The sequence below is a fragment of the Labrus bergylta genome, chromosome 2, assembly GCF_963930695.1.
Source record: "Labrus bergylta chromosome 2, fLabBer1.1, whole genome shotgun sequence".
NCBI classification, from domain to species: Eukaryota; Metazoa; Chordata; class Actinopteri; order Labriformes; family Labridae; genus Labrus; species Labrus bergylta.
Window position 1 is genome coordinate 24,919,012 of NC_089196.1, and position 14,016 is coordinate 24,933,027.

The following is a 14,016-nucleotide window of genomic DNA, read 5'->3' on the forward strand; positions in this document are numbered from 1 at the left end:
GGGCATAATTAATTATCATGCCAGGTTGCTGCTGCTGCTGCAGCGTTTGGGAGTTGAAGTCGGTTATTCTGTTCATTTGTTTTGTTAGTTTCATCGCTTTGAAACTGATCACAAAATATTTGATAACAATAACACAATTCCCCAAACCTAATCATCATGACAGTTGTCCAAAAGTTAAAACCTTAATTATGTGAAATTGTCTTTTATTTTATCCATACATACATCTACTGAAGGTTGAAAAATGACAGAATGAGCAGTATTTTAAAAAATTGCTTTTTCACACATCCACTCACCACGGGAGATTTTCGCAGTTGGTAAGGAGGATCTCAGACACGATATGATGTAAAAAGGACGCAGTGGAAGTCACAGTGTAGTAAACTAACATATCCAATATGGTGGATGCGGTTTTGGCCTTTTTTGCAATGCTACATGATGGATATTTTCTCCGTTTTTTTTGCACACTGGTCACAGGGTATAAACGTCAACCCCCACTGCTAACTCGCTCTGGAAGAATTTTCCTGAACGATACTTGTTGAATTTACAAAGTAGGGGTGACAAATGTGGTCATTTGTGTTAAGGCATGCAGCTCACCCTGAAAATTGAGTGATATTTTCAGAATGTCAGGACATTTTCAGAGGTTTTGTGCAAGTGTGAAAAAAGGGCTTAGCTGTTGTTTGTTGCTGTGCAGGTATTGAACAAATTGGAATAACAGCTGCCCAACTTTCTACCAGCTCCATGGAGAAACAAGGTATATAAGAGTGAACCAAAACTTAAAGTTATTGGCTTTAATACCAACCACAAAAAGGCACCACAGAGCCGAGGAAATCTGCAGCATTAAGTGAAAGCTGTGCGAGTAGGCTTTATAAATCGAGCATTACATGCCGTGCTACAATACAGGAAAGATTTAATGGTACAGAAATGAAAGTGACTGGGTCTCCTCTTCATCCATCGACAACTAAAATTAGAATTCTTGCAGAAATGTAAGATCTGTTATGACAAACAAACAGTGACAACGTCTTCCTGGTCAATGAGCTGGTGTTTGAGGACAAGTTCTACCAGTCAAGTCTGACCACTAAATATAGGCCAAACTCCCCGTCCGCACCCTTGGCTATTTACAGCTGCGTCTCCACAAGTTTGCTGGGCAGCCAACAACTTAGACGTGGAGGCTGTGCTTCTGAGGGCAATGCTCTCAGTACTTTTCCCAGCTTCTTCTGCATTCTGAGGACACCTTAAAGACATATGTATAACTACAGAGAGCTACACAGCAACCCCCCCCCCCCCCCCCAAAATATTTAGCAGGAGAAACATTTTGGGCTCAGTTACTTGACGTGTAGCGAACTGTAAGAGAACTGTTTTACACCATGTTTTACTCTCATTTATAGAGTGACAACGACCGAGAAAATATGCGTCAACATCAAACACATTTTCATGACTGAAACACTTGGGCATTAAAAAAACTAGTGTCAAGATTATGTTTGAAGGAACTCCACCGGTGTCATGATATACAATAGCATGAATCAAACATGTGCACCTACTTAAGACGGAAAAAAAACCACACATTCACTCACTCTGGATTACAGTGTGCATTTAAAGTGCAAGAACAATACAAAGAAAAACACAATACACCTAAGACTGGCTGTGGCTCACATGTAGGGAAGGAAATTGTATGAAATCACTCATTTGGTGTCAGTCTCACCACTTAAAGGGCAATATGTCTAGACTTCTTTTCACCGCTGTTTGGCGTTATCCCGCTTGTCTTCCTCTTCTCTGGCCAATAAACTGAAGTTCACATTTCCCTCATTCATGTCTAGAGCACCAAATGTCTTTAAAAGAAAATATTTATATGTGGCACTAGTGATCTAAATATTTATTTCACACAAGATAAGACAACAATGTTCTGCCATATTGATATTTTGTCCCACCTCTTCTCACAGGTAGAGCGGGTCGTTTATCAATTGAAAGGAAGGTTGTTCAATCCCTGGCTCAATCCCCAGCTTCTTTAGTCTACACATAAGAACATCCTTAGTCTCAATACAGGTGGCAACCTCTGGTGTTGTAAAATGAAGCCAATGCGGAAGTGCAAAACCTGCAAGCTAGCTTACTAGGTTGACCAAAAGTCAGTTTAAAACAGCATTTACAGTATGGCAACAGCCATCGATTGGATTCAAAAGTCCGCTTCAGAAACCAATGGGTGACGTCACTGGGACTACGTCCATGTTTAGTCCTAAGGAATAGCTTCCTGTGTGTAAATGTATTTAATGATGGTTTGCCTTGCTTGGCACTATCAACAGAGTATGAAGTGTCACTACCATATTACCAGAAATTTAAGCCCCTGTTCTGCCTAACGTGCAATGTTTAACACAAGGAGGCCGAAAGGATGGGGTTAAGATGTTCCACCCCTGAGCCCCCATTGGAGGTATAGCAGAGGTGTAATGGGGGGAGATGGCAGTGTGAAAAGTGAGAGCTGGACGGATCAGCCCTGTATGTGTGAGCATGCCCGACCATGTGTGTACGGGAAGATCCCGCTGTGTGCATACACGTAGTGCCTCTCGTGTTTGTGCAACCCCATAATACAATGTGAAATCCCACACTGGGACAACCAATATTACGTCGTTGTGGTTGGAACATGCAAGTACAAAGGCGTTAAAACGGTGGTACTCTGTTATGGTGCTGTTGCAGAATTGCAATATCTAAAGGGCTATTGTGTGGTTCAGTGGTTCCAGAAAACTGGTTTATGAAATCTAACTGAGAAAAGTGTAGTTTTAAGAACTGCATGACTCACATTGAAACAATTTACCCTGTTGTATTGGACGTTCTAATGGTTTAAATGTTAAGTCATAAGAAGAATGTGTGTGTGAGTGTGTGTGTGTGTGTGTGTGTATGTGGGGGGCTGCGTGTATGTGTGGATGAATTCCATGTGTTAGAGGCCGGACGAGACCAAGTTATACAATGCAAGAATTTATGGAAGAGAGCTGTCAAGAAGCTGGCTCATCTGGCCGGACTAAAACGCTCCATTTATAACCAATTAGTGCTCATTTTCTGCATCTGTCATCCTGTCCAAATCTCTCTTCAGATCTTCCCTCTCTTAGTCTGTCTCGATCGCCCTTCACATTTGATCATCTGTCATTTTAACATCATAATTAAATGCCCATTATTCTGGTGAATTTAACAACCCACTGATGAACACTTACAAAACACTTTTCTTACTGTGACTGTTTCAATTGTTTCCTTTTCTATATTTTCTGCATTTTTTTTTTTTTTCTTTCAAGTCTCCCATGTTTGATCAGGTGAGGCACAAAAGAAAAGGAGGCCAAACCGCCCCTCAACTCCGGTTGAAGGCCTCATGGTAACCCCAATATCAGTCTTTCCTTTTCATGTGAAAGCTTCATATCAATCTCCTGCACGTTTCTCCCCCATTCTTTTCCTTTTTTTCGGCCAATTACAAGCTCTTAAGACTCACAGGAAGTCAGTTTAAGCCAATCAGAAAAGAGGGAGGCTCAGTGCAGGTCTCCTGGGGTCCCTCTGTAAACATATAAGGCCTCTGTGGTCAACCTTCCTCCCACTACCTCTGCCCTAAAAAACACACACACACACACACACACACACACACACACACACACACACACACACACACACACACACACACACACACACACACACACACACACACACACACACACACACACACACACACACACACACACACACACACACACACACACACACACACAATCTTGACTTTGCACCCCACTGCCAGCTCCATGCCTCTCCCATGTTTTCTTTAATCTCTATTAATCATCTGTGTTTTTTCAAGAGGAGATGACAAGAGAGAGGAGGAGGAGGAGGTAAGGAGCAGAAGGGGTGATTGTGTGAGAGGGAGGCCAAACAAAAAAAAAGGTTAGGGGGTGAGAGGGAACATTATATCTGCTCTTCTATAGCTGCAGAGGAAAAGCATGCTCAAACACAGAGCTGTGTGGCAAGCCAAAGTTTAGTTTGAGGCTTCTTAAAAGAGACAGAAAGACTGCAGAGGATGCACTTTCTCTCGTTCTCTTTTTAAACATTTACTTTTTTCTGTGCACAGCTGTCTGACACTATTTGTCTTATAGTCTTAATTTATCTATTGACCTTGTTGATATTCATACTGTTTGTATCTGGGGCGACTGAGGTAAAGGAATGTTTTTATGAGAAAGGGGGTCCGGTCTTTTACAAACAAGACCTCACATAACCCTCAGGGAAAAGAATATGGAGAGCATGTAAGATTTTAACCAAATTGAAGGTATGAGAAAATGACAACCAAACAGGTGTTGTCTTGTGTTACGCAATTTTTGGAAGCTCTTCCAATGATTGTATTTTTTGGATTCAGATTTCTAATCCTTCAGCGTGCGTAATGGATGCTTTAGGAGCTTAGATGAGTACAGTGTAATTCATCTGGGCCCCACAACATGGCCTTTTGCCCTCCCAAAGAATTACTCATGGAATTTACATAATTACGTGCACTTGTTTTATTTCAGCAGACTATTAACATGAATGCATTTCGCTGTCCTCAGCATGGGCTAAACCGTTTTTTATACAGAGAGCGAAGTGCAGACAGGTTGATTGACTGTAAGTCAATATGTTACGTGCCAGAAAAAAATTCTAAAAACGTCCACCCAAAAGGGAAATAACCAGGTGAATAAATATCAACGATTTTTTCAAAACAAACATCTGGTATTGAAAAAGACTTGAAACTACCGAGTGAGACCAAGAAGTCCCTAAAAAAGAAATACAGAGGATGTAAATAAACAGAGAGATTGGGTAATTTTCTCTTTTCGTTTCCTTCAATCTAGATTCCTTATCCAGACGATGGAGTCACCCCCTGCTGTCCATGAGACAGAATGCAGGTTTAAGGCACTTGTGCTTCAATTTTTAGAAACCAAAGCGTGAACGCAAGCGGACAACATTGTTTCCCCCCCCAACTTTATCTGTGATGTCATCCTCCTAGACAAATTTCCGCAAGAAGTCAATGTGAGAAAGCCGCAGGTAATAATAAGGATAATTCACAGTGAGCATATGGGCAGTGGGTTAATGATGTTTATATCAAGTGACTTGTGTGCGACCAATGTCCACTTCTGCACGGAATGAAGCTACTTCATACAATTTCGTACTCCAGCATGTTTTTTTCCACTTATTTGTTTACAATATAAATTAAAGATGCACCGATGCAAAAATCGGTATTAGACGATATTGGCTGTGTTGACAGACATCGGCACATCGGCAAATGATGTGGCATGTTGTAGCCGATGTTTATTTGTAGTGCCAAATCAATTTCATGCTGGCACCTAGAACTCCTAACTACTGATACTGAAAATATTTTTTTACTGGGCAGAGGAAGTCACCTGTTGAACAAACTGACGAACATCCAATGACACCTAGCACTGACGCAAAGCCGAAACTGGCAGACTCTGACGCTACGTCGGACATGTTGTGATAATTACACTGTGACTTACATCGGGTCCTCTTTACATCATGTCCTGCCTCCTGAGACCCTCTTCCTGTCCTACGGAAAGGAAGAAAACTTCCTGCTGCATGGGATATGTGTGAAAGAGCAACTTAGGAAGGTTTCAGGGCCAGGCTGTCCTTAACACTAACACTGCTTAGAATGTCCAGGAGTGCATGTGTGAAAAGAGCTCGAATGATACACCAACTTCTTATATACCGTCTTTGATTGGGAGAAAAAGTCAAAAGTCAAAAAAATGGAAAGAGCTGTATGCAAATGTTGCGAGAGGAAATAAACACATCCAACATGTTTGTTAGAACTCAGGGATACACACAATGCATTGCAGAAGATGTCAACAACTAATCTATTGACTTAGATAGAGAAAACTTAAAGAAAGCATCACCTGGAGTGTGTACTTTGGTTAGAAAGTAGTCATGTAAACATTGATTATACACATTTTATCTTAGTTAAACAAATGAATACATTCACGTACAGACTTAAATTCTCACAGAAAAACAAGGTAGGCCTTGAACGGGATCATAATCTCCACCTGCTGTGATGGATTCCCCCTTCTTTTTTTTTTTTAAATTCACAACCCTGGAAGAGTTGTCTTCTCAATCTGTGTGAGGCTTAAACATGCCTTTATATTGTCTTGTTCTTAGTCTTTCTTTTTCTCCGCAGGTAACGACTGAGTGGAGTCAACTGCTGGTCCGGGGGAAATGAAGTGTGAGGCAGGCAGACAGACAGTGTGAGAGAAGCGCTGGCAGAAGCGAGGATTAACTTGTCACTGGAGATAAAAACAACACCGGTGAAGCCCCTCAAAAGGGCGTCATAATAGTGCTTTCACACTTGCACAAAACACTCGAAAACTCGTTTTTTTTCCCCCTGCAAACCCACGAGTACATTTTGCCGTGTAAAGTCTGGATGAGCTGATGTGAGAACGCAAAAAAGAAATATCCAAGATCCACTGCGAGCAAACGGGGAGGCGGTTGTGACTTTTGTATCCTGCGACGGTTGCACATCCATCGACTGTATTCACACGACTTTTGCTATCTCTGTGCTTGCAATGAAACCGCTTGGTTAAGATTTCTGTTCACCAGTATGTTCTCCGCTCAGTTGTTGATATTGTGATTCTCCCAAACCACAGGTAACATTGATAGAAAGGGGAAATTATCATTACAGCCTCATATAGCAGAATCGTATAGCAGACTCTGTTTCTTTTTTTTTGTGAATTTCCTGCCTCCCTTTTTACATCATGTCTTGCCTTCCCCTCACATTAGGCAGGGATATGGTGCCGCTATAAGGTGCCTTTGTGAACAACCAACTCAGGAAGATTTCAGTGACAGTCTGCCTGAAGTTTTCTAGAAAAGTTCAGGAGTGCATAAGTAAAAAAATGGCTCGTCACTTCTATTTGGCTCACAGTAATGAAGGTTCACAACTTGGACACAATCATGTCAAAAGAGCACCAATCTATGTTGCCAATGTATTTAAGTTCAATTTAGACAGTGCCACCTCCTCTGCTCTCTGTCTGTTAGAAAGAGACATAAACAGAACTTCTGCATCTTTAAAGGAATCCAAACAGACTTGGCTAACATCAGTATTTGCTGACCTGTTCATTTGAATGGACACACATCGCTCTCTCTAATTCTGTTGAGGAAGCTTTGAATGAACATCCATATTTTTTTTTTAACGCTTCTGTCATTTTCATTACTATTAATTATTGAAATAATGGAGAAAGTATCGTTTAAAAACATGAGGTCTCACAAAATCTCTCAGTATTGAAAAATGTGAAAACCTTGCACTTGCAGAAAAAAACAAGTGTGCAGCCACCAAAGCATCCTGCCTCATATTCAGGATAAAAATTCTAACAATTCAGACAGTGCTGTAGGACCCAGATTTATAACATGTCCAGTCTTGAAACCAGTAAGCACTGAATGTACACAGTAAATATTGTACACTTATACTATATTGCTGCAAAACAACTGAGCAATATTAACATGGGGCATAGACACATCGCTAAAGACGGCATTAACATGTGAAAACTTGGGCCAATCAGATCCAGTCTTAAAGATATGCTTAGCAGCAGGAACACAAAGAAACTTTGAGTTACAGCTAATGTGGTCATCTCAATATTTGTTTGTCATGTTATGCCATCACTGTAATATTGAACGTAGAATGATTTTCTCACTCCATGCAGGCTTGTTTCTGGCAATAGGATTCATCAGACAATACTACTTTCATTCATTCAAAGAGTTTTATGGACCCGTCTCGTAAAATGTAACATGCAATAAACCTGTGAGATCACTTTCGCTGCACAGTGTGCCTTAGAGACATTAAAGCATGTAACCCCAATAACTCTAACAAGTCTCTCCCTGCAAGACTCTGTGATCAGTGGAGTAAGTACATATCACTATCACTTTGCAGTATGTCTGCTAGCAGATCATATAGGTTGAGTCTTTTCTAAACGAGAACGAGAATGAAAAACCTGATTTCCCCTCACCTTTAGCTGCACTGCTGTTAACAGATACTCTCTGTTCCACTGCAGTTCTAATGCTTTTTTCCAGTTGATTAAGAACTCTGGAGTGAGGCAGGGGTTGTAAATGCTGCACTAGATCTATGCATTTAGACTAAAAGGGTTTTAAAAACAATTGGACTATACAAAGGCATGTTTACATTAGCCTCTCTTAGGCTTTAGGTGTTAGAGGCTCCCTTAAGTATTTGATGCATTAGTGTGAATGCTGTTCTCCTACCAGTGCATTTCTAATCTCTGGCTTTCTCACTATTTACTCTTCATGATGTCTTTCTTCTTTTCTTAAGCGTCTCTATCTCTCCCTCATTCAGTCTCTCGTCAATCACTGAATAAAAAATATATACCCTGATGCGACAGGATTTCAGCACTTGTGGCTAAACAAGGGATGAAGGAGAAGAAAAGATGTGAATCACTTCAGTACATGACCTTGTTAATTACTTTGAACAAGTTGCTGAAGTCTGAACTGTAACCTCATTTCTCAGATAAAGAAGGACAAAAACTCAACCCAAGCCACTCAACTGTAATCATTGTATAAAGTCTGTATGAATAAAGCATGAGAGTGCTGCCACAAGGCATCTGAGTTGGCTGTAAAATCACAGACAGAAACTTGAAGGATTTTTTTGTGCAACATGTGTTTTAGGAGCTGGAGATACATCAAGCATTAAGCAGCTACAAATATAAATAAGATCTAATAATACTCAAACATTTTTGATTCTCTGCTAGGAACTTTAAACAGTGACCACAATGTGACTCATCACTTTGGGCATTCAGTTAAGTGCTTAAAAGAGCTCTGATGAAGTGAAGTGCTTGGAATTGCTATATGGCACTTTGAAATGTTGGTAGTGATTTCAAGAAATATATATGCTGGTGCTTTGGAAAAGGGGCCTGATGTTGCACACCTCACATAATAATCACACGTTCACTCTGGTCATTGGATTTTCCAGATTGATTTGACAGGAAAAGGTATAATTTAATACAGTTTCATGTCCCTTGAAGCGACTATGACTAAGATAGTCAAGAAAGAAACATCAGACTATTTGGACCTACCTCACATCATAATCAACTATTTCACCACACCGGGCTTTTATTTACCTTGGCTTAATCCATAGACTCAAATTAAATGGAGCACATTTTATCACTCTGTCTCCACAAGTTATCAACACACCTTATCATTGAAATGTCAGTGCACTACTTTACAGGCCATCATTTCTTAATCGTACATACAAAAATATGTGCAAAGTCCACTGTCAGGTCAAGAACCATGCAAATAGAATTCTGTTCCCTCGACCCTTCCCTCCACCACTAACCTCTTTCTTTAAAATAAACAAAATTTGAGTAAACACACAGACTCCAACATGAGCCTGCATGTTACACCAGACACTGGTGAGGCAGAGCCTGTCAGACGAGAGGCGGGGCCCACAAACATGCAGCTCGACCAGCTGCTCCTATAGACCTTCAACTGATGGATTTATTTACATTAAGGCATTAAGAGTGTGTGTGTGTGTGTGTTTGTGCAGAGGGTATAGGTGAAGACACACTGAACGCGGTTTTAACCTGTGTGTGTGTATGTGTGAGAAAGCTCTCAAGCATGCAGATCTAAATGGCTCTAATGTCTCTGACTCTTATTTCATAAGAGAGAGTGGAAAACTCAGAGTCAGCATGCTGGCATGAGAAGAGCCCGTGCTGGAAGCCGATCAGGACACACATCTGCACACACAGCTACAGAATGTGTGTGTGTGTGTGTGTGTGTGTGTGTGTGTGTGTGTGTGTGTGTGTGTGTGTAAGCACAGAATCAAGTGTGTGTATCGGAGCAGGAAGGAGAAAGGTAAAGAGTGCAAGAAAGACACTCCAGAAGCCAGCAGAGCCAGAGAAAGATCTTCTCTCTAAACGTGATCTTTGTGGAAAATCTCTGCTTTGCAGCATTCCTCATGTATGTGCACGCACTGGCATGTAGCAGTTTGTCTCTGATATTAGACCAAATGGCTGCTAAGAACAATTTTACCCCCCCCCAAAATTCAACTTTTTCATCCAAGCAGCTACTGGTCAGCAATAAATAACTGGTTGCTATGGTTGTTCATTTCAGAAAAATATAATTCAGCCACATGTTACTTGTCCTGAATTGGATTTAAATGATTTACTACAGGTTGAATAGTTACATATTGAGTGCTTAAGGCTGTGGAGTCCAATTCTGTTCAAAATAGTTAATAAAACTTACCTCCAGCCCACATGTTATTTTTGTGCAGAATGTTCTTCTATCATGTGCTCACAGTCCTGCTGTTTCTCCCTCTATCAGACACACACACACATACATATCCTAACCTTAGTGCACCTGTATGTGTGTAAAATCTAATGGCTTCCCAAGCTCTCAAAGGGTATAGAGCATCACGGCTGTATTTAATGTTTTATGTGGGAGTGCAGCGAACACGAAGAAAGAATCCGTCGGAACTGATGTCTTTTAAAACTCTTCGCCTCATCTATTAAAACATCTCTTCCTGCAGGCAGCCACCTGGTGAATGCTTTAATGGCTGCCATTAGGCATGTCCCTCATTGTGCTTTTCCTCTATATTAGTACCTACTGAGCAACCTTTACAATAATAACTACTGTTAAAAAAGTGCTCGCAGGTGACTATTAGGAAACTTTGCAGCCTTAGAGAGAGAGGTTTGATATATATGTGTCATATCAGGCATGTAACACAGACTCACAGGTTTTCTGATTGTCTCTAAATTGGCCTCTGAGCTAATATCTGCTGGACAAATTAAACGTGCAGGATTGAATCAGCTATTTAGATCAAATGATTACATGGAACCCTCACATTGATGTCAGACAAATACAAAATATCAGCGCTATGTAAATGAGACTCAACAGTGCAAGAAAACTTTTTATACAGTAATTAAGTACCTCAGGTCAGGGTGACATCTAAGGGCAGGACTAAATATTGATATGGCAAAATGTCATTGTCCTGACTTGTCTCATACAATTATCAAAACATTGGTGCTAGATAAGAATTGTTATTATTATTATCTGAGTACTCTCAACAGATTTCTCTGCCAATATGACCTGCTTAGTTACCGCTTCATGACTCCTCATGGAGGCGTTTGTGACATGAGTGAGGGTAATGTAAAAGGAAATGAATTGGCCAAAGAATAAGTTGAGAGAAGGAAAAAAAGAAGATGGAGGATAATGTTTGACAGCCGTAAATAGTCATTAGGAGATGAAGCGTGACATTAATCATCAATCCTGCATTTTACCTTTTTCGAGGTGTTTTATTTTCTTCAGTTAAAAAGATGACGTGATTTCTGTATCGCGATATTAGCGTCGCAGAGGGCCTCGTATTGTGTATTGTACTGAGTGGCCGTGAGATTCCCAGCCCTACTTTAAGCAAAAACTGTTTCTCACTATTTCTCACTTGATCACAATGTGCTGAACTTTCTGATATTAAACAGAAGAGGAGCAAAGGTGATATACACGGTGCACCGCTGTGCATATCGCTGATGAAGAGCAAACTGTCAAAGCTGACATGAGATCCTCTAAAATGAGAACAATGCTGATGCCATAAGAACAAAAATGACAAACTACTCATAGAGTAAATACAGGCACAACAAGAGCTTTGTATTTAGTTTTGCAGCCTGTAAACTTCACAGTTTTCATTACAAGGTGACTGGACTCTGTTTGCGATGTGGAAACATTGAATGTCATTGATTTAATCGGTTAATATAAATGTATTTCATCCAGTGAGAATCCTAAACATGAGCTTATGATTCAAGTGCCTTAAAAACAGAAAAGACAGATTAAGATGCTTCTTTTTCTCTGCATCATAATCATGTTAATTCAAACTACATCAAGTGAATCACTGGTTTAGAAGAATAAAGTTTAAAGGTATCATCTCAAACCAAACTTCACATGAACACTTGTTTAATTTTGGGGAGTTATTTGCCCAATTCTTAAAAGTACTCATACACAAAATCATCATATATGCTCTCCACGTTTCATCGATTAACAGTAATACAAACAGACATCTTGTGACTGATAACACACGAGTATGTCAACAATTAAACAACTCTGAGTTCAACTTAATCATCATTTAAATGTGTGCATTCCTGTTTCATATGAATCGCATGATTCTTTTCATACGACTAAGTTGTGTTATTTATCATTGACATTATGCTGCTTTCTCTGCCTGTCACAACAGGAGGAATAACAAGGCTTCATCCAAACACACCAACCATGGCTGTCACTTCATCCGATCCCCCTGCTGGGTGTCTCACTACTCGTGCTAAACCAAGTTCCAGCCGCATTTTGGATATAAAACACATCACGTCGCTTTCTTAAACTGGGATACTAACTTTGCACATTGTATGAAGCGGTAGGCTACATAACCAACCCCTAACCCACCGAGCAGCTGAAGTGTAGAAATAAACGTCATGCAATTTGAGCAAAGTTTTACCGAGTCGTGTGTACGCTGCGTAAAATGTGGAGTTCGGGACAAACGCAGTTCACGAGTGCATCGCACGCTGAAAAAAAAACAGAAGAGCACTTACTTTAAGTGAAGGGAACTCTCGTGTAGAAAACTGCAAGGCTCGACTTTCAGAACTTGTTCATCTGGTGGCCAACGTGAGCACACAGCAGCGGTGAAAAGTCCTGCTTTCGGTGTGCTCGTCCCAGAACGATCGATCGCTCCGTCCAGGGTTTTCACATCACCTACGCATTGGATCCGGTCTGTGTGGCTTTGCGTTACAAATCGTGTTGTTAGATCTGTTGCTCAGATCATCATCAAGTCTTCTTTGGGGGGCTACACACACTACGTAGCCGAGGCAGAGCCTGAGTGTGTGTGTGTGTGTGTGTGTGTGTGTGTGTGTGTGTGTGTGTGTGTGTGTGTGTGTGTGTGTGTGTGTGTGTGTGTGTGTGTGTGTGTGTGTGTGTGTTTCCAATGGCGGTGAAGCGCCCTCATCCGCCAGCAATCTAATCCAGCCTCCATTATAGCCCCAGTCAGACTCCTGTGCCAGACCTCCAACTTCAAACCACCTTGTAAATGAGCCAACACGCTGTTTGGGAAGAATAGACGTTCAAATGAAGTTTCGATTAATCTGTTTATTTGTCTATTTACACAGGAACCTGAATCATCCAATAAAGCCACAACTTCAATTAAAATGTTTTTAAAAAAAAGTATAAAACCAACGAGGTGATAACAAATGTAATGCTTGGTATAAAGGTATCAAGCAATCTTTTCTCTCTTTATTTAACTTATTATTGTTTGGTTTTCTGACAGTAGCCCTCCAGGACTTTATTCTTCCAATATGAGACATAAACAAGAAAGTTTTATAGTTGGATTAAAAGAGATCTGTTAGGTCTGTATTGGTTATTTAAGGTTATAGACTATCCTTTTTTGTGGATTCAATCATTTAGTGCATTGATGCATTTCTCACAATGTTTTATTTCTCCATGCATAAGGGAGCAGTTTGTGAGTTTGTGCTTCAAATTTATTCATCAACTTAAGTCTTCATACTGCTCCTACCTGTATTTATTTCAGATAGGCCTTTGCTTAATTGGCATTTATACAATTAGCCAACCTTTGGTCAATAATACGCCCCTTTTCTGTTTCTGTATGCAAATGACTTGCACATAGAACCATTTGCATGACATATTTTTAGTAGGAGGGGTTGGTGTGTGCACAGTAATGATTTCAATTAAAAACTTGTCATGGATATTTGCAACAGGATAAAAATGTACCACATGCTCCATGATGATAAAGCGTGCAGCATGACTGAGGTTCTGATGAATCTAAACTGCAACACTGGGGAAATAAAACATGCAGACATAGCCTATAGTGTTAACTTCTACATGACATTATTGATGCTTCAGGTTCACATAATGTGTGTGTTCTCCCTTTCTGCCTCATCTGCTGCTTCCATCTCCTCACCAACTTGGGTTTGAAGCCTGTTTTTTTTTTTTGTTATTCGCTTTTTTTTTTTTTTCCTGACGTCGATGCCTCTGCTTGCCAAACGCACTTAA

General features: G+C 40.4%; 1 protein-coding gene across 1 annotated transcript in view; it reads right to left on the reverse strand.

Annotated features, from left to right (window-relative positions):
• ghra (growth hormone receptor a) overlaps positions 1-13,170 on the reverse strand; it is a 40,393-nt gene extending 27,223 nt beyond the window's left edge. The window contains exon 1 of the mRNA XM_020646453.3: positions 12,546-13,170. The gene's annotated coding sequence lies outside the window, so the exon portion shown is untranslated. The remainder of the gene's footprint in view (positions 1-12,545) is intronic.
• Positions 13,171-14,016: the final 846 nt, after the last annotated feature.